The 24,286-nt window shown below is 50.9% G+C and overlaps 1 long non-coding RNA gene across 1 annotated transcript in view; it reads left to right on the top strand.

Annotated features, from left to right (window-relative positions):
- Positions 1-1,839: 1,839 nt before the first annotated feature.
- Positions 1,840-24,286, top strand: part of LOC135191139 (uncharacterized) — a 32,556-nt gene continuing 10,109 nt past the window's right edge. The window contains exons 1-3 of the long non-coding RNA XR_010308734.1: positions 1,840-1,948; positions 4,270-4,494; positions 9,251-9,321. This is a non-coding gene — a long non-coding RNA (uncharacterized LOC135191139). The remainder of the gene's footprint in view (positions 1,949-4,269; positions 4,495-9,250; positions 9,322-24,286) is intronic.

Raw genomic sequence — 24,286 nt, 5'->3', positions numbered from 1 at the left:
TAAGTGCTTGCTGCAATGTCAGCTCCCTCTGCTGTCCTTGAAATCATAAACCAGAATGGGTTGGATTGCAAGGGACCTTCAAGCTCATCCAGCTCCAACCCCCTGCCATGGGCAGGGACACCTTCCACCAGCACAGGTTGCTCAAGGGCTCCTCCAACCTGGCCTTGAACACCTCCAGGGAGGTTGTGGAGCACAGAAATGCAGAATGTGATCAAAGAGCATGTTCTAAGTTTCCATGCTCCACAACCTCCCTGGGCAACCTGTGCCAGTGTCTCCTCACCCTCCCTCTCTGTGCTCCACAACCTCCCTGGGCAACCTGTGCCAGTGTCTCCTCACCCTCCCTCTCTGTGCTCCACAACCTCCCTGGGCAACCTGTGCCAGTGTCTCCTCACCCTCCCTCTCTGTGATCCACAACCTCCCTGGCCAACCTGTGCCAGTGTCTCCCCCCTTCACTGCTAAGAATTTCTTTGTAATCTCCACTCCTCCAGCTTCAGTTCATTCCCCTTCATCCTATCACTACAAACCCTTGTGAGAAGTCCCTCCCCAGCTTTCTTGTAGGTCCTCTTCAGGTACTGGAAGGAAATTAGATGAATATTACAGATAACACTTCACAGCCCAGATGTTGAACCTATCCTATGGATTTAAGTGATAAAAATCATGTCTCTATTGTGTAGTCACTCATATTTATCCTCTATTTAATCTGCAGCTCTCCTGTGTTTGAGCTAGGAACTTCATCTTGCTTCCATCTTTCAGGTGAAAAATTGAAGCTGGAAGATGAAATCACTTCCCTCAAACAGTTTCAGTTGAGTGCAGAGCCACAAGGAAAACAAAACATTCTGCCTGAAGCTCACTGCTTTTCCCACTGTATTATAAGTTATAAACTCAAAATGCTAAGCATCTGCTTGTCTGATTCACATCCTAAAAGGATGAAAATAAACCATGCCTAACAGCCCAAGGCTCATGAACCAATGGTAACAAAGCTAATGGCATCTCTTAGGCCCTTTCAGCATATATGTGAGTACTCTAAAAAAGACAATTTACCTCTTCTTTGAAGTGGTCCAGTTTGGTTGTGACAGATAGTGACTGTCTCAGCAGGAGTTCAAAGAAAACCTTGGTGTTAAATGATTCAAGGTCTATTGGTTCTTCAGCCTCCCAGCCCTCTTCCCTCTTCAGAAAGCAGCCTGCAGCAGGGACATGTAAATCAGTGCAGCTAAAGATGGAGTTCTGGCTCTGTTCCCTGTAAGCCCCAGTGTTGGTTAGCCTTTTTGCTGCTTCACCTGTCCCATCAGTGTTGAGATGCTTGAATGTGTCCAGAGAAGGGCAGCAAGGCTGGGGAGGGGCCTGGAGCAGAGCCCTGTGAGGAGAGGCTGAGGGAGCTGGGGGTGTGCAGCCTGCAGCAGAGGAGGCTCAGGGCAGACCTCTTTGCTGTCTGCAGCTCCATGAAGAGAGGCTGTAGCCAGGTGGGGTTGGGCTCTGCTGCCAGGCAGCCAGGGCCAGAAGAAGAGGACACAGCCTCAAGCTGTGCCAGGGCAGGTCTAGGCTGGCTGTTAGGAGGAAGTTCCTGGCAGAGAGAGTGATTGGCATTGGAATGGGCTGCCCAGGGAGGTGGTAGAGTCACCATCCCTGAAGGTGTTGAAGAGGAGGCTGCATGAGGCACTTGGTGCCATGGGTTAGTTCATTAGGTGCTAGGTTGGACTGGATGATCCTAGAGGTCTTTCCCAACCTGGTTAATTCTGTGCTGCTGTGTTGCCAGTGTCAGCACCCACACTACCTTTGTTTTGCAGTGAGGGGTGATGCTTTTTGATGGAGCAGACTGCCGGCACCTTGGAGGAATAGGTGTCCAGATTATGCTTCAGCTGCTGCCTTCGAAACGGAGGGCAGGGAGTGCCTCTGTGTGACCAGCTAAGCCTCTGACAAAGAAACTGCAAAGCACAACCAGATTAAACAAGTAAGTTCCTTTCCTTGTTTTGCCAAGCTCTGTCGATGTGATTCACACCTCGTTGGCTCAGCAAAGCAGGAGGTATCATCACTCGTTAGGCAGAGGACATGAGAGTCTCAGTAGCTGCTACTTACTGTCAATCCCAGCGAGGCAACAAGCAACAGGAGGAGTCCTGTGGTTACTCCAGCGATTGCTGCCCAGTCAGGTTTCAGCAGCAGGTCTTGGTTTTTGGCAATGCCCATCTGTACAGCGTGTCTGGGGGTCGTGGGGAAGAAAGGTCCCTCCTCATAACACTGTCCTCCAGGTGGCATGACCCTGATGTACTTTGAGAGGAGCATAGATAGAAAGGCTGATCTAAGCACCCATGCTGACCCAAACATGAAGGGCACTGTAGTTTCTGTCACCTTAAGGCTTTGCAGCAGCTGCATCACTTTGCACTTAAATATGCCTGGATCAGCAATAGTGTGGCCAGCAGGAGCAGGGAATCATAGAATGGTTTAGGTTGGAAGGGACCTCAAAGCTCATCTAGGTCCAACCCCCTGCCAAAGGTAGGGACACAGAATTGTGCTCCTGTACTGGACAGTGGTGAGGCTGCACCTTGAATGCTGGGTTTAGTTTTGGGCCTCTTGTTCTAAGAAGGGTGTTGAGGGGCTGGAACAAGTCCAGAGAAGGGCAACAAAGCTGTTGGAGGGTGTGGAAAATAAGGCTGGTGAGGAGAAGCTGAGGGACCTGGGGGTGTTTAGCCTGGAGAAATGAAGGCTGAGAGGAGACTTCAGTGTTCTACAGCTCCCTGATAGGTGGTTGCAGTGAAGGGAATGTTGGGCTCTGCTCTTTAGTCCCGGGTGATAGAAGGAGAGGAAATAGCCTGAAATTGTGCCAGGAGATGGCTAAGTTGGAGACCAGGAAAAAATTCTTTGCTGCAGAAGTAGTCAGGGCTGCCCAGGGATGGAGTCCCCATCCCTGGAGGTGTTCAAGAAAGGTGTGGCTGTGGCACTTGGGGACAGGGTTTGATGGTCATGGTGGTGTTAGGTCAGTGGTTGAACTTGATCTTAGAAGCCTTTTCCAACCCAAACAAGTCTGTGATTCTGTGCAGCCAGATGCATGCAGGCTCAGGTGCTTACTGCTGGACTCACCTGTACAGTCTGATGTGCAGATATTGAAAGATGTTCACTGCTGAGTTTTAGGATCATAGAATCAAGCAGGTTGGAAGAGAGCTCCAAGCTCAGCCAGCCCAACCTAGCACCCAGCCCTGCCCAACCAACCAGACCATGGCACTAAGTGCCCCAGCCAGGCTTGGCTTCAACATCTCCAGGGATGGCAACTCCACCACCTCCCTGGGCAGCCCATTCCAATGCCAGTCACTCTCTCTGACAACAACTTCCTCCTGACATCCAGCCTCAACCTGCCCTGGCACAGCTTCAGGCTGTGTCCTCTTCTTCTGTCCCTGGCTGCCTGGCAGCAGAGCCCAACCCCACCTGGCTACAGCCTCCTTTCAGGGAGCTGCAGACAGCGAAGAGGTCTGCCCTAAGCCTCCTCTGCTGCAGGCTGCACCCCCCCAGCTCCCTCAGCCTCTCCTCACAGGGCTCTGCTCCAGGCCCCTCCCCAGCCTTGCTGCCCTTCTCCAAACACCTTCCAGCACCTCAACATCTCTCTGCAGTGGAGGAGCCCAGAACTGGACACAGCACTTTAGGTGTGGCCTGAGCAGAACAGAGCACAAGGAAAGGATAACCTCCTTTGTCTCAATGGCCACACTGCTCCTGAGCCAGGGCAGGATACCATTGGCTCTGCTGCCCTCCTGGGCACTGCTGCCTCATGTTCAGCTCCTCTCTCCCAGCACCCCCAGGTCACTCTCTGCCTGGCTGCTCTTTAGTCACTCTGTTGCCAGCCTCTGTTTCCAAGCAGTCCCATGGGACATGCAATGCTTTGCTGAGAGGGACACTGCCCATGCAGAGAGGGCTCCTTGACACAAACCATTTTCTTGTGCTGGTTGCTGCTCAGCTGTAGCACATAGGTACCAGGGTGCTGGAACTGGAAAAAGAAGAGGAGGAATTTTTGGGAGGCCTCTTTGACTTCCTCACTGAGGCTTCGAAGGTCTCCCCAGTCAAATTCAGCATTGGTGTTGTACAGGTTGTTTCTAGGAGCAAAAGGACAAAACTTGGCTCTTGTTACTACTCACTTGTTTGGGTGCAGGCTCAGATTTACAACAGGCTTTTGCTAAGACAGAGTTGTCACTTAAGGTTCATCCATGTCACTCAGTAACTGAGGATCAGTGGATTTAGGCACTGAACTTCTAATTGTCTTCAACCCATTCCCTCTTGTCCTGTCTCTAGACACCCTCCTGAGAAGTCCCTCTGCAGCCTTCCTCTAGGATGCATGCAGCTCTTGGCAGGCAGCTCTAAGGTCTTGGAGTCCTCTCCAGGCTGCAAACCCCAACTCCTTCAGCCTGTCCTCACAGCAGTCCTGCTCCAGCCCTTGGATCATCTTTGTAGTCTGCTCTGCATTCTCTCCACCAAGAGGAAATTGCAGCCTTGTTCTCTGCAGCCTAAGTGCATGAGGTGAGTCCTACATTCAGCATCTGTACTTACATATCATACACTGGGTAATGCTCCTTGGAGACAATGAACATGATGACCACATTGACATTGATGCAGGTGGTAGGGTTTAAGATGCCAGTGAAAAGGAGTTCTGATGTGGAGCTTGAAGCAATCAGGTTTTGTAGCCAGGCAGAACTGTGCTCCTCATGGCCATTCCTGACTGTGAAAGCACAAATCTTGTTAGGTTTGGATCACTGCAGGTGATTTTCTAGCTGCAGAACAGCTGCAGGATGTAGCCTTTCCTTTTCATTCTCATGGCTAAGCTTTTATAGGTGCAAATTTGGGACCCAGATAAAGCTCACTGTCAAGAGACCAGGCCAATATACCACTGGCATTGTCCTGACATTGGGTTCATAGCCACAGGATGGTTTGGCTTGGAAGGGACTTTAAAGCTCATCCAGTTTCAAACCTCTGCCATGGGCAGGGACACCTCCCACCAGCACAGGTTGCTTAAGGCATCATCCAACCTGGCTTTGAAAACCTCCAGGGAGGTTGTGGATCAGTGAGGGTGAGGAGACACTGGCACAGGTTGTGCAGGGAGATGTTGAAGGCCTAACCCTAACCTTGAACATCTCCAGGGAGGTTGTGGATCAGTGAGGGTGAGGAGACACTGGCAGAGGATGCCCAGGGAGGTTGTGGAGCACCTGGAGGTGTTCAAGGTCAGGTTGGATGAGCCCTTGAGCAACCTGTGCTGATGGTAGGTGACAGGTGGGTTGATCTGGATGAACTTTAAGGTCCCTTCCAACCCTTTCTCTGAATCTCTGGAGGTGGTTGATAAGACAAAGCACAACTAAACCTTAGAGCAGCTGTTTTAAACAGGTGCTTTGGAGACTTACAGGAGCACTTACCTGGATCTGTTGTTGGAGAAGGTTGAGTTTTGTGCTGTGATGAAGCCTCATTAAGCACCATGAAGTTATGGAGCTGTTGTGGGTCAGGATTATACACCCCTAAAAATCCATTCCCTGGAGCAGCATAAAGAGCATTGGTCACTTTTGCTTTTGCTCAGGGGCTATCCACTCACCACAGCACCCTGAGTAAGACCTCCAAAACCTAAACCCAAGTAGCATTTTCAGTCCCCCTCTCTTATAACAGGACAGTTTTTGTTCTTTCCCTTACCACTCATTTTCACCATGTATGTTGGCTGACTGTATTTGCTTTGTTCTGGAGAGCAGACATCTCTCAAAGAGGAGTATGGTTGTAGGAGAACTGTTCTTAATTCTTCTAAGGACACAGCAGTCTGAGAGGAAAAAAAGTTCAGAAGTTTGTGGTTTTTTACATGAAGTTGTGACACAGTTGCAGTGTAAGGGTACTAAGAGCTGCTTTCTGGATTTAAGGGGGAAAAAAAAGGGTTGAAGGTGTCCTGTGGTTAAAAAGATTATGCAGAGAATGGGTTGGCTTGGAAGGGATCTTTAAGATCATCCAGCTCCCCAGTTGCAGAGGGACAGGAATCTGCTGGACAGGGTCCAGCAGAGGGCTGTGAGGATGCTGAGGGGACTGGAGCACTGCCTGATGAGGAGAGGCTGAGGGACCTGGGGCTGCTTAGGCTGGAGAAGAGAAGACTGAGAGGGGATTTGATCAATGTTTGTCAATCTCTGAGGGCTGGGGGTCAGGAGGAGTGGGGACAGGCTCTGCTCACTGCTCCCTGGGATAGGACAAGCAGCAATGGATGGAAGCTGCAGCACAGGAGGTTCCAGCTCAGCACAAGTGGGAACTGCTTGACTGGAAGGGTCCCAGAGCACTGGCACAGGCTGCCCAGAGAGGTTGTGGAGTGTCCTTCTGTGGAGCCTTTCCAGGCCTGTCTGGATGTTTTTGTGTGCCCTGAGCTAGATTGTATGGCTCTGCTCTGGCAGAGGGGTTGGACTGGATGATCTCTTTGGGTCTCTTCCCACCCCTGACATCCTCTGATCCTGTGTGATCCAACCTGCCATGGGCAAGGAGACCTCCCCCTAGCCCAGCTTGCTCAAGACCTCATCCAACCTGTCTATGAACCTGTCCAGGGAGAGGACTTCCACAACCTCCCTAGGCAACCTGTTCCACTGTCTCACTCCAAAGAACATAAATTACTGAGTGTAGCAGCAAGAGTCAGGTTGTGAAAACAGCTCCAGCTTTTACCTTGCTCCCATTCCTGTGAGTGATAAGAAGCTGAGCCTTTTGCTCTGCACAAATGACTTGCAGAGTAGCTTTTTGTTGTCTTCTACACTGAGAATTGCACACACCCTCCAGACTGTCAGTCTGACAAACACAGAGCCCAAGGACTTTGTCATAGCCTTGATAATCTCTGGGGACAGCACAAACCTGCAGCAACAGCAAAAGGAACAAACCAGCAGCAAAAGTGATGCTCCTTATGTGAGAAGGGAAATTAGGGCTTCCTGTTTCAGGAGGAGGAAGAGGCAATAAAACCCTCCTGTGAAAACACCACTAACACTTGGTTGCTGTGGTGTCTGTGCCTTCTGAAGGTACAATTTGGAAGCTGCCTTTTAGGGGCAGCTGCTGCAAGTGCTTTGGATTTAAAGCAACAATTGAAATCCCTCCTCTGAGCAAAAGCACCTCCTCTGAGCAGCCTCTCTTCTGAGCAAAAAGCACCTCCCCTGAGCAAGTACCTCCTGTGAGCAGTACCGAGCCCATTGCTTGCTGGTCAGACACTTCCCTTCCTGGTTTCTGGAGGCTGAATCTCTGCAGCTGTCATATGCTCTTCTGACACAGTGTCTTCCATCACTCGAGGAGCTCAGGTATCCTGGAGGGCAGGTGCAGTGAGCATCACGGGGCTGCAAAGGAAGCACTGGTGTAGGAACCTGCAGCCTCATGCAGGTACTCTTCTGTACCTTGCTGCATTCAGCATTCACAGAATGCCAGGTTAGAAGAGACCCCCAAGGATCATCTGCTCCAACTTTTCTAGGTGAGAGTGGAGCTGCAGTGACTCCACTGTTTCCCCTGGGAGATGATTCCAGTGTCCAGCTGTTCTTGTGGGGAGACATTTTCCTCTGGAGCCCTATGGGAATGTCCCCAGCAGTAACTTGTCTCCATCACCCCTTGTCTTCTCCATGGGACTCCTTAGCAAAAGGGAGTCTCCATCCTCCTGGCAGCCTCTCCTTATGCACTGGTCCATGGTGATAAGTCTCCCCTTGGCTTTCTCTTCTGAAGGCTGAACAAACCCAGCTCTCAGCCTTTCCTAGCAGGGCTGCCAGGTCTCTGATTGTTTTCACTGTCCCCTGTCTGAGCAGGTCAGATGAAACTGATGCCTGTACACACACCTTTCACCTTCCAGTGAAGGATTAATGTGCCCCTAAATAACTTCAGACTGGTTTAAAATCTGGTGTCCTGTGCCACTCCCCAGAGCTCTAATTGGCAATCAGCTGTAGGACTGGAGGCTAAAGAGAGAGACTGAATAAGGCAGTGCAGGTGAGGTGAATCAGAGACACATTCAGGTTGGCAAAGCCCCTCAGGATCACCAAGGCCAGCCTAGAACCCTACTCTACAAGATTCACCTTAAACCATAGCCCCAAGCACCACATCCAAAGCACTTTTAAACACCTCCAGGGTGGGTGACTCCAACACCTCCCTGGGCAGCTCACTCCAGTCCCTGATCATTCTGTCCATGAAAAACTTTTTCCCAATGTCCAGTCTAAACCTCCCCAAGCCTCAGCTTGAGGCCATTCCCCCTTGTTCTGTCTCCAGTTACTGTAAGCAGAGCCCAGCAGCAGCCTCTCCACAATGTCCTTTTGGGTAGTTGTAGACTGGGAAGGGAATGAACAAAGGACTAATAGAGAGGTACATCAGGACTGAACAGCTGCCCTACCTGGAACACTTGACCCTTCCCAAGGCAGACACAGGTCTCTTGCCCCTCTGCAGGCTGCACTGCCTCTGAGCCACAGGGCAGACATGCAGTCTGGCCAGGCAAGGGGTTAAAGAAACCCACTGGGCACATCAAGCAGCTGCCTGCTCCCAGTGCTGCTGCTCCTTCCGAGCGAAACGTTCCTGGGGGGCATGGAACTGGTGTGGTGCTTCCTTCAGGGCAGAAAAAGCCTTTGAACAGCAAGAAAAAGTCTTGTCAGTTTTTCTTACAGATTGCTGGTGGATGACTTAGCTCCAATATTTAACTGGCAAAGCACTAACCTTAACACCTAAGTCAGGGAAATGAATCCTGCTTCAACAAGCTATTCCTCCTTTTCAGTATTGGTTTACTCTGCAGCACACAAAGGAAGCCTTTGGATGTGTTGCACTAAAACTGAATGCTCAACACCTGCTGTTTAAGTTTCCTTGCCTTTTACACCATCAATTTCCATCAGCCCAATTGATTATCTAAGAGCTTCTGTAGCATTCAGCCAAATTAAAGTCTGGCTGCATCTTCCTTGAGCAGAATTATGCTCAGCAGTATACTAAAGGAGGTATAAAGCTCAGGAGAATGATCTGTGAGTACCTGCTGGACAAGTTGGGAGGTTCTCTTCTCTTTTGCAGTAACTTCCACTTTGGCAGTCCTCATTGTTTGGGAGCTGTGGCTCCCCACAAAGTAAGCTTGCAAAAGCAGAGCAGATGAAGAAGAAGAAAAGAGCCATTTCTCTGTTGCAGGGAGCAGTGTGGATTGCCAAAGCAGATGAGCACAAGAAGGGCATTGCTTTCAGCCCCTCAATATTTAATGGTCACTGGATGTTCAGCCATGCTGATGTGTTGGTGTAAAATATTGATGGGAGTTATCTGAGCCTATTGTGTTTCCCTGCAGGTCATCTGGCAGAAGCTGTTCTCAGTCCAATCTGAAGGATTCACATCTGAAATACGACCACTGCTGCACAGGTAAGTGCCTGGTTTATGACTGTAGTTTGCTGCTGTACTTCAACGTTTTCATAGGATCAAGTAGGTTGGAAGAGAGCTCCAAGCTCAGCCAGGCCAACCTAGCACCCAGCCCTGCCCAACCAACCAGACCATGGCACTAAGTGCCCCAGCCAGGCTTGGCTGCAACACCTCCAGGGACAGAGACTCCACCACCTCTCTGGGCAGCCCATTCCAATGCCAATCACTCTCTCTGACAACAACTTCCTCCTAACATCCAGCCTCAACCTGCCCTGGTACAGCTTGAGGCTGTGTCCCCTCCTTCTGTGCCTGGGTGCCTGGCAGCAGAGCCCAACTCCACCTGGCTACAGCCTCCCTGCAGGCAGCTGCAGCCAGCAATGAGCTCTGCCCTGAGCCTCCTCTGCTGCAGGCTGCACATCCCCAGCTCCCTCAGCCTCTCCTCACAGGGCTGTGCTCCAGGCCCCTTCCCAGCTTTGCTGCCCTTCTCTGGACACCTTCCAGCACCTCAACATCTCTCTTGAATGGAGGAGCCCAGAACTGGACACAGCACTCAAGGTGTGGTCTGACCACTGCTGAGTAAAGGCGTAGATGGACTGCCCTGGTCCTGCTGGCCACACTGCTCCTGAGCCAGCCCAGGATGCCATTGGCTCTGCTGCCCACCTGGGCACTGCTGCCTCCTCTTCAGCTCCTCTCTCCCAGCACCCCCAGCTCCCTCTCTGCCTGGCTGCTCTCAGCCACTCAGTCCCCAGCCTGTAGTGCTGCTTGGGGTTGTTGTGGCCAAAGTGTAGAACCCTGCCCTTGGCCTTGTTCAGTCTCCTCCCGTTGGCCTTTGCTCACCCATCCAGCCTGGCCAGGTCCCTCTGCAGGGCTCTCCTACCCTCCATAGATCTACACCTGCTGCTAGTTTGGTGTCATCTGCAAACTTACTGATGCCATAACAACAACCATCACTTCTCAAAGTCTATAGATCCTTGCTTACCATAAGAGGTCGTCTGTTAGCTTGGGATATGAGGAGTTTTCTTCTTGAAATAGGCTGTGTAGTTTATCATAGAATCACAGAATGGTTGGGGCTGGAAGGGACCTCTGGAGGGCATCAAATCCTGCCAAAGCAGGGTCACTTAGGACAGGTCATGTAGCCACACACCTAGATGGGTCTTGAAAGTCTCCAGAGAAGGAGACCCCACAACCTCTCTGGGCAGCCTGTTCCAGGGCTCCAGCACCCTTAGGGTGAATTTCTTCCTCCTAGTGAGGTGGATCCTCCTGGGTTCTTCGTGTGCGCTGTTTACGGCGAGCATACAACAGAAAGCTGCCGCAGTTGGCATCCTTTTGGTGCTTGCTGTAGAAGAGGGAGTTGCTCCTGGCTGCGTTGTCCCCTCCGTTCAAGCTGTGGAGCAGACCTCAGAGGGCAGTTCAGGCACTTGCTGCGGCGCTCTCTCCTCTTCGCCTGTTTCCGCGGCCGGCCAGCAGGGGGCACCCAACACAAAAGGGACAAGGACCTGTTGGAGCTGCTCAGAGAGCTGGAGAACCTCTCCTGCAGAGACCCAAACCAGCAGCCCTTTGGGGCTGGTTTGCTTTGGTTAACTCCAAGGGGATTTTTGAATCCTAACACCACCTCCCCTGCTGCTCAGGACACTGGGTTGTGACAGCTGCACAGGGATGTGGTTGAGGCTCCTGAAAACGTTCAAGAACAGGCTTGGTGTGGCCCTAGGCAGCTTGATCTAGCTGGAGGTGTCCCTGCTGACTGCAGTGGGTTGGGTATGATGACCTTTGAGGGTCTTTTTCAACCTGATGCAATCTACTCTGCACTGATGAGATCTCATCTTGAATACTGCCTTCAGTTTTGAGCTCCCCAGTTGAATGAGAGGCAGGGATCTGATGGAGAGGGTCCAGCAGAGGGCTATGAGGATGATGAGGGACTGGAGCACTGCCTGGTGAGGAGAGGCTGAGGGCCTTGGGGCTGTTTAGTCTGGAGAAGAGAAGACTGAGAGGGGATTGAATCAATGTTTATCAGTGTCTGAGGGCTGGGGGTCAGGAGGGGGACAGGCTCTGCTCACTGCTCCCTGGGATAGGAGAAGGAGCAAAGGATGGAAGATGCAGCACAGGAGGTTCCAGCTCAACACAAGGGGGAACTTCTTGACTGGAAGGATCCTAGAGCTCCCCAGAGAGATTGTGGAGTCTCCTTCTGTGGAGCCTTTCCATGCCTGTCTGGCTGTGTTCCTGTGTGCTCTGAACTAGATTGTGTCCCTGCTGTGGCAGGGGGGTTGGACTGGATGATGTCTTTGGGTCCCTTCCACCCCCTAACCTCCTGTGATCCTGTATAACAAAAGGCAGCTGTCCAAGCCCTCTTCCTGCATGTGCTATGAAGATGTCCTTTATCTTGCAGAGCCTTCTCTTTTCTGATGTCACCAGGTGTCCATGAGCATTACTGGATGCCCATTTCACTTTGCTACTCTCTGTTTGCACCTCCTGTGGCAGCAGTGAATTTCTCACAGGGGCTTTCACACAATTATTAGTTCCAAGAGCTGGAGCTGGGCAAACTCCCAGAGGCATTTGCAGTGGCAATCGTTATTCCAGTGGTTAGCCAGCCTGGGAAAGATAATGGGAAGTAAGAGAGGAGCAATCAGAGAGGAGGTATTAATATATCTTATTGCTGAAGTTAGGACTGCCTGGTGATTGGCAGTATGCAGGCTGGCAGCAATTGTTTGTGCCCTTTTGGCCAGTCTTTGGGTTTTCAGGACACAGTTAGCTGATCCAGCATCTTTTCTAATGCACTGATGGCTGCAGTCCCCTGCCAGAGCAGGGCAATGTGCAGCACAGCATCCATCAACCAGTTTGCTTCTTAAAGCAGGGTCTGCTTAGAGCTGACTTCCCTGCACCTCACATGATAATCCAAAGCATTCCTACTCCGTGGCTGCCTTAATGCTGGAAGTGCCTAAACTCACCTCTTTGAGTCTGCATTCCCTAAGCAGAGATCTTGCCTCTGAGCATGCCTGGAATTGCCCCCATTGGAGAAATCCTGTGCATAGGTCCTGCCTAAAACAGTTTGGAATGCAGGAACTAGCTCTGATTCTGTCTCTTCTCTTGTCCCCTGCAGGGCTTGGCTTTGGTACCTAAGTCTCAGAGCACACCTAGCAAATTCTGGTAATTGCCAAATTAAGGGCACTCATTTCTTCTCCTTCTCCTTTGTAGTTTTGGTTTTGGCCTTTTGGGAGTTTTTAATAAATGAAGAATCTCAGATACAGACAAAGCCATCTGCCAGCCAACATCCACAGAGCTGGAACACTCACACAGAAATGCACTTTCAGTTCTTCTCTTTCCCCAGGGAAGCTTCAGTCCACATCCCTTACCTCATAAGCTTGCTGCCAGTCTGTATCGAGGAGCAAAGAGGAGGCTGTAGGGGAATGCCTGCCTAAGCCATTTGCTCTGCTCAGGTGGAGCTGTGCAGCTGCTCATGGCATAGAGACAGCAGCGAGCAGTTCTGTGCTTGTGTTCAGCTATTTCTCTCTGTACTTCAGCCAGCAGTTAGCAGGCTCTGGTTCCACTCTCTATCTGAAAGTCCTGGTGCTAGAGTTTCGTTGTTATGCTTTTGTTTTTATCCCCAGGGAAGATTAAATTGGGCAAGGCTCCCAGGCCTGGCTCTGATAGAACTATGGACTCACAGGCATAGGTGGGTGTGAAGCATAGAAGCATATAGAATCACAGGTATCAGGATGGATCCTGAAGGTCTCTGGGGAAGGAGACTCCAGAGAGGCATGGGTGGGTGTGAAGCATAGAATCACAGGTATCAGGATGGATCCTGAAGGTCTCTAGAGGAGACTCCAGAGAGGCATGGGTGGGTGTGAAGCATAGAATCACAGGTATCAGGATGGATCCTGAAGGTCTCTAGAGAAGGAGACTCCAGAGAGGCATGGGTGGGTGTGAAGCATAGAATCACAGGTATCAGGATGGATCCTGAAGGTCTCTAGAGAAGGAGACTCCAGAGAGGCATGGGTGGGTGTGAAGCATAGAATCACAGGTATCAGGATGGATCCTGAAGGTCTCTAGAGAAGGAGACTCCACAACCTCTCTGGGCAGCCTGCACTCAAAGTTTTCTCTTGCACTGAGGTAGAACTTCCTTGGTGCCAGTTGGGGTCCAGTGTCCCTTGCCCTATCGCAGGACAGCACTGCAAGGAGCTTGGCATCTTCTTGCCCCCCATACCTCAGCTATAGAATCATAGAATGGTTTGGTTTGGAAGGGACCTCAAGGATCATCCAGCTCCAACTCCCTGCTGTAGGCAGGGATACCTCCCACTAGAGCAGGTTGCCGAAGGCCTCATCTAACCTGGCCTTGAACAGCTCCAGGGAGGAAGCAGCCACAACCTCCCTGGGCAACCTGTGCCAGTGTCTCACCACCCTCACTGTAAAGAACTTCCTGACATCTAGTCTAAATCTCCCCTCTGCCAGTTTAAACCCATTCCCCCTTGTCCTGTCATCACCAGACCTTGTCAATAGTCCCTCCCCAGCCTTCCTGTAGGCCCCCTTCAGATACTGGAAGGCCACTCCAAGGTCTCCTTGAATCCTTCTCTTCTCCAGACTGAAGAGCCCCAAGTTCTGTAGCCTGTCCTCATATAAGCATTGCTCAGATCCCCTCTCAGCCTCCTCTTCTCCAGCCTGACCAGCCCCAGGGCTCTCAGCCTTTCCTCCTCACACAGATGTTCCAGTCCCCACATCATCCTTGCAGCCTCCATTGCACACTCTCTAGCCCCTCCCTGTCTGGAACTGGAGTTTCATGGGTGAAGAACACAAGAGGAAGTTAGAAGCTTTCCTTCAGCCAGGAATGTGAGTGGCTACCATCTGCTACACACAGAGTGTCCAGTGCTGGTGGATCTGGCAGAAGGAGCTGGGCTGTGCCAACCTTTTCCCTCTCCAGCCTTAGGCAGGTGAGCAGCCACAGAACTTCCTTTTTCAGCAGAACTCTCAAACCTCACTGCTGTGTGCGTCAGGCTGCTGTTTGCCTGGCAGGGGATGGGAGGTTGACATCTCCATAACTTGTTTTGTGACTCTTATCAAGACCAAGAATTAGTGCCTGAGTCATTCATTCTCAAAGGCCTTGCCAACATGGGTGACTCTTTAGTCCTTATCTATCTTAACTTTGCATTCCACTGCAGGGGGAGGCTACCTACAATAAACTCCCACTTTTTTTCCCCCTCTCCTTTTTAATTTGTTAAAAGAAGATGGGGGGAAAAAATGAGCAGGCTGCTTGCTGAACAGCTTGTAAAAGCACTGTGTGGTTGAAGGCAGGAGCTGGAGAGCTCAAACCTTCTCAAATAGCTCCTGAAGAGCTGCCTTCAGTTTTGGGCTCCCCAGTTGAAGAGGGGCAGGGATCTGCTGGATAAGGTCTAGCAGAGGGCTATGAGGATGATGGGGGGACTGGAGCACTGCCTGGTGAGAAGAGGCTGAGGGCTGTGGGGCTGCTTAGTATGGAGAAGAGAAGACTGAGAGGGGATTTGATCAATGTCTATAACTATCTGAGGGCTGGGGGTCAGGAGGGGGAGGGACAGGCTCTGCTCACTGCTCCCTGGGATAGGACAAGGAACTGGATGCTGCAGCACAGGAGGTTCCAGCTCAACACAAGAGGCAACTTCTTGGCTGGAAGGCTCCCAGAGCCCTGTCACAGGCTGCCCAGAGAGGTTGTGGAGTTTCCTTCTCTGGAGCTTTTCAAGGCCTGTCTGGATGTGTTCCTGTGTGCCCTGAGCTAGATTGGATGGTCCTGCCCTAGCAGAGGGTTGGACTGGATGATCTCTTTGGTCCTTTCCAACCCCTGACATCCTGGGAGTCTGTGATCTGGAGCAGTCTCTTGCTGATGTTCTCTGTTATCAAACATGTAAAGGCATCCCTGGTGTGCACACAGTGTTTTAACTCATGCAGATCTCTGGGTTAGGAATGCTACTGCTTTTCCCCTCACTACGCTGGGTTTAGGCTGTGTCACAGCAGATTCATATCACAAACTGCAAGTTGTTGTCAGACTCTCTTCTTTCTGGGCATTGGGACCTGCAGGAAGGCTGAGGAGGGGCTGGTTAGAAGGGCTTGGAGCAATAGGACGAGGAGCAATGGGTTGAAACAGGAGCAGGACAGATTTAGGTTGGACATCAGGTGGGATTTCTGCACAATGAGGTGGGGAGGCACTAGAACAGGCTGCCCAGACACTAGAACAGGCTGCCTGGGGATGTGGTTCAGATATTCAGGTGGCCCTGTGCAGCCTGGTCTGGTTGGGAGTGTCCCTGCTGCCTGCAGCCGGGCTGGACAAGATGATCTCCAGGGATCCCTTTCAGCTCCTACTGTGCTGTGAATCTGTGATCCTGTTAGGCATGGTGTGGCTATTGGTTTTAAACTAGGAGCAGGATGGATATCAGGAGGAAGTTCTGCACAAGGTGAGGAGAAAGTTCTTCACTGAGAGAGTCATTGGACACTGGAATGGGCTGCCCGGGGAGGTGGTGGAGTCGCCGTCCCTGGAGCTGTTCAAGGCAGGACTGGACGTGGCACTTGGTGCCATGGTCTGGCCTTGAGCTGTGTGGTAAAGGGTTGGACTTGATGATCTGTGAGGTCTCTTCCAACCCTGATAATGCTGTGATACTGTGATACAGTGAGAGTGGTAAAATACTGGAAGAGGTTACCCAGGGATGTGCTTGAGGCATTCAAACTCATTCTTGATGCGGTCCTGGGCAGCCTGCTCTAGTTGGAGGTGTCCCTGCTGCCTGCAGTGGGGTTGGACAAAATGAACTCTGAGGATCCTTTCCCACCCAAAGCAATCTGTGACTCTGTAGTTTCAGCCCTGTGCTCTCTGAACAAGCAGGCATCAGTGTGTGTGTGTGTAAGGGCCACGGTAAGGCAGCCAGGCAGGGTTTTGCCTTTGGTTCTCTGTAAAGCTGAATCAGTGTTTCTGAACAAAGGGAAGGCTGCATTCACACAACCACAGCTGCTGCCTCTCTCTTCTTCTGCAAATATCTGACCAACCTACTCCATGGTGTTGTTTTTTTGGGGGTTATAAAGTCAATTCTCCTACTAAATGTTGACAGGAGCCTTTGGCTCTGCTAAGGAAGGTCAGCCCCCTTCAGATGGTGCTTGGCTTACAGTGGTCTGGGCTTTGGGAGCAGAAGTGTATGCAAATGCTGAAGTGGTTTAAAAGGCTTCCAGTGAAAGGCTGAGCTGTGACAGCTGGCACATAGCCATGGTAATTTGGATGGCTTTTTTTAGTGGCATTCCTCCTAATTGACTCTCAGGTGACTTACTGCTCAACACCCTGCAACTCACTTTGACCCTTCTGCCTCGTTCCAGGGTGAGGATGTTACGATGGAGGTGGAGCATTCCCTCTGCTCCCTTTTGGTTTCACAGTTGGCTGCACTGGGAGAGTGAAGTTAATTTTGGGCCACAATATCTCAGAGAACTGCAACAAGTTCCTGAAGATGTGAGGAGAGCAGATATAGACTGGAGATTAGGAAGGAATTCTTGACAGTGAAGGTGGGGAGACACTGGCACAGGTTGGCCAGGGAGGTTGTGGAGCACAGAGAGAGAGAGTGAGAAGACACTGGCACAGGTTGGCCAGGGAGGTTGTGGAGCACAGAGAGAGGGAGGGTGAGGAGACACTGGCACAGGTTGGCCAGGGAGGTTGTGGAGCACAGAGAGGGAGGGTGAGGAGACACTGGCACAGGTTGTCCAGGGAGGTTGTGGAGCACAGAGAGGGAGGGTGAGGAGACACTGGCACAGGTTGCCCTGGGAGGTGGTGGAAGCCTCATCCCTGGGTGTTTTTAAAGCCAGACTGGACGTGGCTCTGGGCAATCTGAGGTGTCCCTACCCATGGCAGAGGGGTTGAAACTCGATGATCCTTGAGGTTTCTTCCAGCCCTGACAGTTCTGTGATGCTGTGAAAATGACCTCTCCCACACACAGATGTCCTCAAGGTGGACTTGGTGTGTGTGCTTCGCCTTGGCAAGAGCTCTCTTTGGCTGTGAACTCCAACAACTGCTGGGTTCTGCAGAAGCTTATCTCTTTCTTACCTCAGAAAAGGGATTGTCTGTGTGTGAGTAATGATTCCAGTGAAATGGAAAGGTCAGGTTATCTAGGAGTCAAAGCAAGCACACCTGGAAGCACTAGAAAGCCGAATCAGAAACTGCCCAGTGTTTTTGTTCACTCTATTTCCTAGAGTCTTTCCAAGAGGCAGATGTTGCTCAATTGACATTGAATTTCATCACAGCATGAGTAGACATGTGAGCATATCTTTTAGTCCAGCTTTATGGAAGGAGCAGAAAGAGATGCCCCCAACACAAGAAGGACATTGAACTCTTGGAGCGAGTGCAGAGGAGGGTCACAAAGATGCTCAGAGGCTGCAGCCCTTTGAGCATGAGGATAGGCTACAAGAGCTGGGGCTCTGCAGCCTGGGGAGGAGAAGGCTTGGAGGAGACCTTGGAGTGGCCTTGCAGGATCTGAAGGGGGCTACAGGAGGGCTGGGGAGGGACTATTGGCAAGGTCTTGTAATGACAGGAGGAAGAGGAATGGGTTTAAAGCGGCAGAGGGGAGATTGAAACTGGATGTTAGGAAGAAGTTGTTTGCAGTGAGGGTGGTGAGACACTGGCACAGGTTGGCCAGGGATCTTTGATCACATTCTGTGCTTCTGTGCTCCACAACCTCCCTGGAGGTGTTCAAAGCCAGGTTGCATGAAGCCTTGAGTGACTTATTCTAGTGGGAGGTGTCCCTGCCTATGGCATGGATTTGGAACTGGATGAGCTTAGAGGTCCCTTCCAACCCAAACCATTCTGTGATTCTATGTATCAGAGTCCAACAAGGGAAATGAAATGTGGAGATTTAAAGAGGCTGTGCGTGGTGGCTTCTGAAGTGCTTTGTTAGATCTCAAGGCTCATGTGGAGGGATGGTGTCATGTGGCTGGGGCCAGTCTCTTTTTGGTGGTCAGCTGCAGTAAGACAAGGAGCAATGGATACAAACTGGAACACAGAAGGTTTCACCTCAACAGCAGCATCTGAGGGAGCTGGGGATAGTTGGTTTCAGGAAGAGGAGGCTAAGGGGAGACCTCAGTGCTGCTTGAAGGGATATTGTGGAGAGGCTGCTGCTGGGCTCTGCTTACAGGTAACTGGAGACAGAACAAGGGGGAATGGCCTCAAGCTGAGGCTGGGGAGGTTTAGATTGGACATTAGGAAAAAGTTTTTTATGGAGAGAGTGGTCAGGCACTGGAATGAGCTGCCCAGGGAGGTGGTGCAGTCACCCAGCCTGGCTGTGTTTCAGGGTGCTTTGGATGTGGTGCTTGGGGCTGTGGTTTGAGGTGACTCTTGTAGAGTAGGGTTCTAGGTTAGTCTTGGTGCTCCTGAGGGGCTTTGCCAGCCTGCATGGTGCTGTGATTGTGTGAACATGAGCAGAAACTTCTTTCCAGTGAGGGTGACAGAGCCCTGGAGCAGGCTGCTCCTTCTCTGGAAACTTTCCAAACCTGCCTGGATGCATTCCTGTGCAAACTACCCTAAGAGATCCTGCCTTGGCAGGGAGATTGGACTGGATGATCTCTGCAGGTCCCTTCCAACTTTTAAAATTCTGTGCTTCTGTGATGTCTTTCATGCAGAGCTTTAGGAGCAGGTTGGTTTGTGTCTTTGTGCCACTAGTGATCAGTTAGCTGTGAATACCTTCCTGGAATCAGCTGTGAAGGACTGAAAAACTATTACTCATCAGAGGGTTTTAGTGCAGGCAACACAAAGCCAGTCTGAAGATTTCAAACGTGGCCTTGGGATTGCTCATGCTGCACAGCTCTGCTTTAGCTCTGAAGTGAGTTACACAATGGTTACACCCTGGTGGCTGTGCTGCTGGAGTTAAGGTCTCTGCTTGTGCTTATCACACCACACACATTGCACTATTTCTGCTTTGAGATCATGTTGTGTTTGAAGAAAAAGAATAAGGCTTCTGTAAACTTATTTGGCTGCTGATGATAGTGAGGGATAACAAATGGAGATAATCAGGAGCTGGGACATACCCAGGCAGGCTTTGTGTGGGTGTAGCAGTGAAATAGGGCCAAGCATGGAGCAGAGCAGTGCCTGGGGCCTTCCTGGCATCAGGCAGTTAACATCTTCTTGGGTTTTTCTACCTAAGGGATGCTTTCTGCACTGCAGCCTAAACTGTGCTGCTAAAGCAAGTGAACCCCGAAACTGTGATGCTGAAGTAAAGGTGAAGTGGTTTCAGAATAGAGAACAAATGAAAACTTGTAAGATGGAAATCAAAGGAAGGTTGAGTAAGAATTGTTTCCTGGGCACTGGAGGAAGCTCAACAAGATCCTTCCTGCTTCCTCCAGCAAAAAACATTTCCTGATAACCTCGGTTTAAATTCCTTCCTCTTCCTAGAAACCAGTTGGAAGAGGGATTAAAAAAGAGAGGGGAAAGCTGGTGTGGTGATTTGGGGCAGAGGTGCCACAGGAACAGCTTCTTGTGGATGTCGGTGACTGGGACAAGCAGGGAAGCCTGAAACTCCAGACCACTTAGACTGAGACTTCTTCAGGGCTGATCCTGCAAGCTGCAAAGGCTAAGCTGCACAGCCTGCTTGTCCTCAGGACAAGTGAATCTCCTGGCTGAAGTGTGCAGCAACACTGAAAAGCAGCTCCTGGCTTGTGTGTGCATGCAGCTGGGGCAGTCTGGGTCACTGCAGCTGCTTAAGAGCTCTGCTGATCAAGTTGAGACAGTGTCTTATCCTCCTTCCTTTTCTTCCCCACCATGATCCCTCTTCAGAGGGCTGGAGACACTCAGGTTTTCAGTCAGTGGGACTCCCTTCCCCAAATGTTTCATCTGTCCTGCTCAGCACAGCTACAGAAACATGTCTTGTTTGGAACTGGATCCTTTGGTTTCCAAGTTTCTCTAGCCACAAAGAAACCAGGAAAAATAAAACTTGATGGGTGAGACTATTGTAAAAGAATCTGAATCAGCCAAAAACTCAGCCTCTCCCTCTTGCTTGGCTCAGAAACTTGGCTCCTCTAGCTCTGCTTGCAGTTCAGCCTGGTTGTCAAGTGAAGAGGGATGTGGAGTTGTGGGAAATGGGATGTGGAGTGGTGTTGAGGAAATGTCAGTGCCTCTTTGTGAGTGGCAGCTGTTGAGCCACAAAATACCTTCCCTGACTTTCTCCCCCTTTGCACACAAATGGAAGCTGAGTAGCACAGAAGGTCCTTGGGAATTCTCTCTGAGTGGATAAAAAGTTCAGTGAGGGCAGATGGGAGTTAAAATGCAAACATGAAGTGAAAAAGAATGGTGGTGTGGTAGGGTGAACAGAGAAAACTCATCAGAGGGAAAACTGTTTGTACTGCCAAGCAAAACCTGGTACAGGAAGGGAACAAGACACCACTTCACATGATGAGAAGGTGAGGGACAGCTCTGGGAGGAGGTGGATCAATACTCTGTAGAGTTTTACAACTCCTCATGTGAGGAGCAATTTTATTTGTTTATTAAGAAAATACTTCAACATTTTGAAGTATTCAGCCTCATGCAGAGTAAAGAAAACATCAATGAGTACCATTTAGCTGGTCAGGGCATAAGAAACATAAGACATGACCCAAACCCCAGCAAAATTAACTTCAACACTGTCAGGTTTCAGCTGTGCAACGTAGCTCTTGGAGCTTAACACTTAAGAATATCCACTAAGAGTCCTTTTATTCCAAGAAAGAAAAGCAAAGGGTTCATTAAAACCAAACCAAATATGCTGAGTACTTAATACTAGATCCTGCAATGGTCACACGTGGAAAAAAACCTCTCTCAGATTGGAGCAGGAGGTCCCTCCGTGGGCTGATTGCCTGATCAATCACCTGGCAGGGTTCTGGCAGTGTAGGTTGCTCCTCATGTAGCAAACAGGGAAGTTTCATAGAAACCAGCTGGTTCACAATCAGTTCACTCAGATAAAAGGATGTTAAGTCTGGGAAGAGAGTTTTCTATTCCTTTGGTTTGGGACAATAATGATCTCATTAGGATCTAAGGTATCTAATGCTACTGAACACTTGGCAGCACAGAGCAATTGAAGCTCCTTCTTATCCTTCTACCTTGCAAAACTTTGTGTATAAATAGAACCTCCTTGTAAGGTGTTATCTAATTTATAAGGATGTAGTCCTCCGGTACCATCTATTTATTCAGGGAGGTGGTGGAGTCCTCATCCCTGGAGGTGTTCAACAAACCTGTGGGTTGGGACATGGTTTAGTAGCCACAGTGCATGGTTGGACTTATGGTTGGACTTGATGGATCTTAGAGGTCTTCTCCAACCAAGATAATTTAGACTTAGGAAGAAATTCTTGACATTGAGAGTGGGGAGATACTGGAGCAGGTTGGCCAGGGAGGTTGTGGAGCACAGAGAGGGAGGGTGAGGAGACACTGGCACAGGTTGCCCAGGGAGGTTGTGGAGCACAGAGAGGGAGGATGAGGAGACACTGGCACAGGTTGCCCAGGGAGGTTGTGGAGCAGAGAGAGGGAGGGTGAGGAGACACTGGCACAGGTTGGCCAGGGAGGTTGTGGAGCACAGAGAGGGAGGGTGAGGAGACACTGGCACAGGTTGCCCAGGGAGGTTGTGGAGCACAGAGAGGGAGGGTGAGGAGACACTGGCACAGGTTGGCCAGGGAGGTTGTGGAGCACAGAGAGGGAGGGTGAGGAGACACTGGCACAGGTTGGCCAGGGAGGCTGTGGAGCACAGAGAGGGAGGGTGAGGAGACACTGGCACAGGTTGTCCAGGGAGGTTGTGGAGCACAGAATGTGATCTTTGATCACATCCTGTGCTTCTGTGCACCACAACCTCCCTGGAGGTGTTCAAGATCAGGTTGGATGAGCCCTTAAGCAACCTGTTCTAGTGAGAGGTGTCCCTGCCCATGGCATGGAGTTGGGATTGGATGATCTTTAAGATGCCTTCCAGTCCATTCTATGGCTTGATAATTCTGTGATTCTTTGATCACCACGAGTAAAAAAGGAATTCAAACCACTTTCTGTCCCAGACTTCATCTAAAATCCATTATTGGTAGCCAATTCTGATTGCACAGATACAGAGCTTGATTCATGTTGGGAAAAAAAAACCCATACCCAGCAACAGTTTGGGAGGAAGGGATTTGTTTTTCCCCACTAGGACTACCTCAAAGTGTGGCAACTGCAGCCTTGGCCAGATTCACAATCAGTGTACAGAAAGTATTAATCATAGCCCTTCATGTTCTGAGTCTTCAGACCTCATGTTTGTAACTCTGCCTCGCCTGAGATTTTCACTGCATGCAAACACTGAGTTCAGGACTGCAGAGACTAAACTTGAACACTGGTACCCTCAGGACAAGGGTCCTGAGTGCAAGACCAAGTGCAGGGTTCTGCACTTTGGCCACAACAACCCCAAGCAGTGCTACAGGCTGGGGACAGAGTGCCTGGAGAGCAGCCAAGAGGAAAGGGAGCTGGGGGTACTGATAGATAGTAGGCTGAAAATGAGGCAGCAGTGTGCCCAGGTGGCCAAGAGAGCCAATGGCATCCTGGGCTGGCTCAGGAGCAGTGTGGGCAGCAGGACAAGGGAGGTTCTTCTGCCCCTGTGCTCAGCACTGCTCAGGCCACAGCTTGAGTGCTGTGTCCAGTTCTGGGTCCCTCAATTCAAAAGAGATGTTGAGGTGCTGGAAGGTGTTGAGAGAAGGGCAGCAAGGCTGGGGAGGGGCCTGGAGCAGAGCCCTGTGAGGAGAGGCTGAGGGAGCTGGGGGGGTGCAGCCTGCAGCAGAGGAGGCTCAGGACTGAGCTCATTGCTGCCTGCAGGGAGGCTGTAGCCAGGTGGGGTTGGGCTCTGCTGCCAGGCAAACAGCACCAGAACAAGGGGACACAGCCTCAAGCTGTGCCAGGGGAGGTCTAGGCTGGATGTTAGGAGGAAGTTTTTGGCACAGAGAGTGATTGGCATTGGAATGGGCTGCCCAGGGAGGTGGTGGAGGCACTGTCCCTGGGGGTGTTCAAGAGAAGCCTGGCTGGGGCACTTAGTGCCATGGTCTGGTTGATTGGCTAGGGCTGGGTGCTAGGTTGGACTGGCTGAGCTTGGAGCTCTCTTCCAACCTGCTTGATTCTATGACTAGATTCTGGGTGGTTAATGTTGTAAGGTGGTTTAATTTTCATTGAGCTGACACCTGGATTAAAAGGTTGTGAGAGCTTCAGAGTGTAGAAGATCTCTGCTTCAGATTTCAGAAGAGAAAGGCAGATGCTTGGCTTGGCCAGAAAATGAAGGCTTATCCCTTGCCTGAGTCAGCTTTTCATAGGCACTGCTGGCTGGCTGCAGTCCTCTCTGTGCAGATCTGTTGGGTCAATGCCATTCTGGGGTGCATCGGAAGGGCTGTGGGTAGCAGGTCAAGAGAGGTTCTCCTGCCCCTCTGCCCTGCTGAGGCCACATCTGCAGTACTGTGGCCAGTTCTGGGCCCCCCAGTTCCAGAGGGACACAGAACTGCTGCAGAGAGTCCAGCACAGAGCCACAGAGATGCTGAAGGGAATGGAAGAGCTCTGTTAGGAGCAGAGCCTGAGGGAGCTGGGGCTGTGCTGCTGAGAGGAGAGGAGGCTGAGAGGTGAGCTCAGCAGTGGCTCTAAAGCTGTGCAGGTGAGTGCAGGAGGCTGGAGCCAGGCTCTGCTGGGGGATGCCAGTGCCAGGGCAAGGTGCAGTGGTGGGAGCTGAGGCAGAGTAAGTTCCATGTGAACAGGAGGAAGAATTTTTTTTTCCTCTGTGAGGGTGCCAGAGCCTGGCACAGGCTGCCCAGGGGGGCTGTGGAGTTTCCCTCCTTGGAGATATTCAAACCCTGCCTGGATGTGTTCCTGTGTGCTCTGCTCTGGGTGATGCTGCTCTGGCAGGGGGCTTGGACTGGATGAGCTTTGGAGATCCCTTACATTCTGTGATCCTGCAGCACTGAGTCTTTAATACTTTTGAAACCTGACTTGAAGGTTTCCCCCATTGTAATTGTGGGTACTGAGGAGACCTTTTCAACA

This window comes from Pogoniulus pusillus, chromosome 38 (assembly GCF_015220805.1).
Source record: "Pogoniulus pusillus isolate bPogPus1 chromosome 38, bPogPus1.pri, whole genome shotgun sequence".
NCBI lineage: Eukaryota > Metazoa > Chordata > Aves > Piciformes > Lybiidae > Pogoniulus > Pogoniulus pusillus.
Note: the sequence above shows the minus strand (reverse complement) of the source record. Positions and strands in the feature narration are given on the sequence as shown.